Source organism: Lygodium microphyllum, chromosome 17 (assembly GCF_053477565.2).
Source record: "Lygodium microphyllum isolate KBCC chromosome 17, Lygodium_microphyllum_v1.1.10, whole genome shotgun sequence".
Taxonomy (NCBI): domain Eukaryota; kingdom Viridiplantae; phylum Streptophyta; class Polypodiopsida; order Schizaeales; family Lygodiaceae; genus Lygodium; species Lygodium microphyllum.
The window spans coordinates 38,525,452-38,530,220 of NC_141151.1; the positions used below are offsets into that span (position 1 = coordinate 38,525,452).

General features: G+C 41.2%; 1 long non-coding RNA gene across 1 annotated transcript; it reads left to right on the top strand.

The window, feature by feature from the left end:
* The first annotated feature begins 2,208 nt into the window (after positions 1-2,208).
* LOC148021795 (uncharacterized) lies at positions 2,209-4,189 on the top strand. Its single transcript, XR_015694307.1, has 3 exons — positions 2,209-2,530; positions 3,451-3,507; positions 3,809-4,189. It is a non-coding gene; the product is annotated as an uncharacterized LOC148021795 (long non-coding RNA).
* Positions 4,190-4,769: the final 580 nt, after the last annotated feature.

Sequence of the window (4,769 nt, forward strand, 5' to 3'; positions counted from 1 at the left end):
AGCTTGGGAGCATAGGTTGGAAAGGTCAAGCTCAAAGCTTCCGAGTTGAGCACATTGAACCACCAAAAAGAAGACAAATAAAGTGTGCTTGAGAATGTGTTGTAGCATTGTCCTTTTGTTCTTTTCTCTCTCCCAAAGCAAGGACTACTTTAATCTCCAAAAAGAAGGGCCGATAATTTTTACTTACAAGTCTCCCTCTTATCTCAAGAAAAATAGAAATTGTTTTGAACAAAAATTCACCATGCCATCTTACCATTTTAAAAACAAATGCCTTGATACTCAATGCTAACAAGATAGAACCATGAATGCAATGGTAAGTATAGTCCGTGTGTAAATAAGACCCAAAGGTTGACTATGGTCTTGTCGTATAGAGAGAGATAGAAAATCGGTTAAATGAGCATTACGATCCTTCAAGAACAAGAAGTTAAAACTAAAATGTGAGCACAAGTAAAAGGAGAAAAATTAATGAAAAAGGAGAACAATTAGACAAATGATCACCTCCATATGTAAGAGCATTCAATGGTAAGCCACACAAGTCAGAGTAATGATTGACATTCTACTAAATATCTATACAATAGCTTGAAAATTAGAGCAAAACCCTGCAAGCAAATTAAAAGGAGGTGAACAAGAAGACAAATTAGGACCTCTAATTGTAAGAGGATTCAATGGTAAAATAGTACATGTAAGAGCAATCATTACCATTACATTAAATAGGTAACAAAACAATTTGACAATTCAAGGGAAAAAGCCACAAAAAGATCCAAGAGTGTTAAAAACATTAATATTTGCTTTACAACCAACCACACAATGCTATAGAAGGATGTAAAGACTAATCTCCTTTAGCTTATTTAGAGGCATGTGGTGCTTATGTCCTACCTTTTTGGCACAACCAAAAGTCTAAGTCACATGGAGTGACTAAAAAGACCTCAATGTGAACGGAAAGAGATGACCAATCGCAACCATGGATTTGTGCTCTCTTGAAAATATGGCCATATATTTGTGCTAGAAAATGTAGCTTTATGGGGGATGAATTGTCATTCTAATTTCTCAACACATGCACTTCTCTATCATCTCCTCCCATCGAGAGCATGTCCCCATGACATTTATTTCAAATGATTCACAATTCCAGCTTAGAATAAGTACATAAATGTAAGTACTAGCATCCCCTAAACTAGACACCCAAGAATAAAAACCTCAAGATGTGAAGTACTTCATCTTTGTTCAAGAGAAAAACAAAAATAGGAAGCCTGAAAGTGTGGAACCAAAGCCAAAGAAGAAATAAGAAGCCGAGACCAAGTGGAAGTGACAACGTACATTGAAGCCAAGGCCAAGATTCCACTCTTATGGGAAGTGGTGAGGCACTTGGGGAAATGGAATAATATAAAAATGGCATTTAGTCCACCTAGTTGGTTCTCATGCTTGATATTATAAAATGCACCACAATGTGGTGTTTGTTGTGAATGGTATTGGGTGCCCCTTGGCAATAAGTCTTGATGTAAATGTTGATGTTCAAGTGATGTGAAATCCTTCCACGTTTAAAAAATAAACAATATTTTTATTAAATCAATTGAAAAATCAAGAAAGAAAAACCTTCACTCCACCAAGGAACCTAAAGATTAGCAAGTGATGAAGGCCTCTGTGGACCTAATAATTAGGACCAATAAGCTCATTCAGGGTATTTAGAATAAGCAACGTTTTTATTCTCCTTCTTTAATCAACTTATCTATACTTGTATTGGAAATAAATTTGTAGCGGCCTTTTTCTTTGTACCTATCTATTGGAAATAAATTTGTAGCAGCTTTTTTCTTTGTACCTAGCTCTGTCCCAAGAAGATCCAAGAGAACTTGAAGTCGGCATTAACAAAACATGCATGATAATCATTGAGTTGCCTTTTCTACTAGAATTAGTTGCTAAATTGTAGGGGTGCACAATCATGCAATGCAAGATAATGTTCACATCCTTGTTCCAAAGTTTGACAAGAAATTCTTTGACTTATTTGAAAACTCAAGAACCGAGACTATGTGCACCAAAGACTATCTGCATTATATTTGTTCTCTTTATGTTTTTAAATGCATGTTTAGAACTAAATTATCCTCTACCATATTGCTACCTATAGAGGTACTTGGAATGTGACAATCTCAAGGCTTTTAAGTAAGCTAAAATACATGGGGTTTGAGATTTGTATGGGTTCAATTTTATAATGGCCCAACAAAAGCACAATGTTGCACTTTAAAAAGTACGAGTGGCATATACTCTTAACTCCAACAAGATATTCAAATTAGCTCAAAGGATTTGTGGCACACTAATGAGCCTAAACCGAAGCATCTATACTATTTTATTGGTTGAGCTGCAGGTGCAGGAGGCGTCGAAGCACCGGAGAGCTCCTGAACCTCCTGATTGTTCTCTCTTGGCCGATTCTTTCCTCATCTCTCTCTCTCTCTCTCTATGTTTGTCACTCTCTGTCTCCGTAGGGGAGCACAGCAACGATGGTAGCTGGGGAGCAGCAGCAGTGGCAGGGGAGTAGCATCACGTGAGTCTCTCTCTCTCTCTCTCTCTCTTTCTCCGTGGTTGCCATGCCGCTGTGTTGCCATCCAAGAAGAGCCATGCCGCCATCTATAGGAGAACCGTGAGAGAGAGAGAGAGAGAGAGAGGCCATTTGGGCCATCATTGGGCCGCCGCTGTGGCTGTCATTATGTCATCGTGCCGCTGTGTAGGGCGGCCGACGATCGAGCTGTTGTGCCACCGTCCAGGAAGAAGAGTATTGCTGTCGTCCAGGAGAGCTGTACCATTGTCGTTAAGCCCAGAAACCACGATTGTTTGGCCTAGGAGCGATTGTCGTCGGGAGACACACACACACACACACGCACACACACACACACACACATATATAGAGAGAGGCGGTGAGAGGTTAGAAAGAGGGGGTGGTGAGAGGTTAGAGAGAGAGTGTGTGAGGTGGAGAGAGAGAGAGGGTGTGTGTGAGGTGGTGAGAGGTTGGAGAGGGAGAGGAGAGAGGTTGGCTAGAGAGAGAGAGAGGGGGTGGGTTAGTTGGAGGGAGAGAGAGGGTTACTGAGAGATAGTGTGTGTGAGGTTGGTGAGAAAGAGGGAGAGGTTGGTGAGAGAGAGAGAGAGTGTGTGTGTGCGTGTGTGAGGTGGTGAGAGGTTAGAGAGAGAGGGAGTAGGTTAGTTGGAGAGAGAGAGAGAGAGAGAGAGTTAGAGTATATTTGTGTGTGTGTGAGGTGGAGCGAGGGAGAGCCGGGTGGAAAGATGTTGGTTGGAGAGAGAGAGAGAGAGAGAGAGAAGGTAGGTTAGGTGGAGAGAGAGAGAGAGAGAGAGAGGGGGGGAGAGGGGTTAGTTAAGGAAGGAGAGGGAGAGCGGGTGAGGTTTGTTATTATTTATTTGTATAGGCTTATTTGTTAATCTTTGGTGTTTTGGTTATGTGTTTGTACGCAGAAAGGTTTTGCTTACGAGGATTTGTCTTTTGGATAGTTTTTCACAGCTATTATCCAAGTCGGTGATCTCTCTCTCTCGTCCAGGCTGTAATTTTATTTTTTTCTATTTTTTAGTTTATTTGTTATTGGTTTGGAGAGAGAGAGAGAGAGAGAGAGAGAGAGAGAGAGAGAGAGAGAGAGAGAGAATGTTAGTTAATTATTTAAGTAGAGGGAGAGAGAGAGAGATGGAGAGAGATAGTAGGTTAATTAAGTAGATAGATGGGTAGAGAGAGAGAGAGAGAGAGAGAGAGAGAGAGAGAGTGTGTGTGTGTGTGTATGTGTGATTGACATGTGCTTCTTCTTTTTTGTTAACCCCTTAGATGAACAAGGTGGAAAATTCGAAAAATCTAAAGCAGAAGACAAAGCCAAGGTAAAAGTGAAACGGAAGACGAAGGTGTACCAAGAAAAATATGAAAATACAAGAAGTGCATAAAAGTCCTAAATCGAGGAGAAAGACACACAATAAAAAGTGCAAGTCAATACTTTTATAAAAGAGCGCAAGGCGTATCATGATTTATTTTAAGAGCGTCGGGCTCTCACCCGTGCAAATTGTAAAGGTAGATGGGCGGTAGGAAGAAAGTTGGGAAGATAGAAGAACAATGGAAAAGAGAGCCTTAGCCATGTAAAAAGGGGATGGATATCCATGGGATTTTAGGGCATGTATATAAGGTTCAAAAAGTGAATGAGAGCTCATTCTTTGGTGTGTGGCAAAGTGGACTCTTCTTCTTCTCTTCTTCTCTTCTCTTGCTTGCTTGCCTGTGAGAACTTGAGGGAGAGAGTGTGAGTGAGTGAGAGAGTGAGTGTGTGAGGGTGAGGGATCTTGGAGGTGAAGCCCTCCACCATCTCCTCTCTTCTTCTTCTCTTCTCTTCTCTTGTCTCGCGCGTGGCTATGGAGGATGAAGCTTAGATGAAGAGGCTTGAGAATGCTTGGGTTTGCATCATGAATCATGGAGCTATTGAAGTGCTTGAGAGAGGAAGCAACTCAATTGGGCATTAAGGTGATCTCACTACACTCGTAGAGAGGGATAGTGCATCGGTTATGTGAGAGATAGCCAGTAGTGCTCGTCTGAAATGCTTGAACAATAAGTGGTCCATGGGTGTTGGCGTTTGAGGGTGAGCTCATCTCTACATTTTGGTCCCATTGTCAGGACTAATGGATTCAAGCTTGAGCACTTGCGCGCTTCAAATCGAGTATTGAAGTAAGGGTTTCATCCCTGAATTGGAGCTTGAGATAGGTAGGAAGTTTAGGGTCTTTGATATTCACAAGAAGTAAGTATTTTG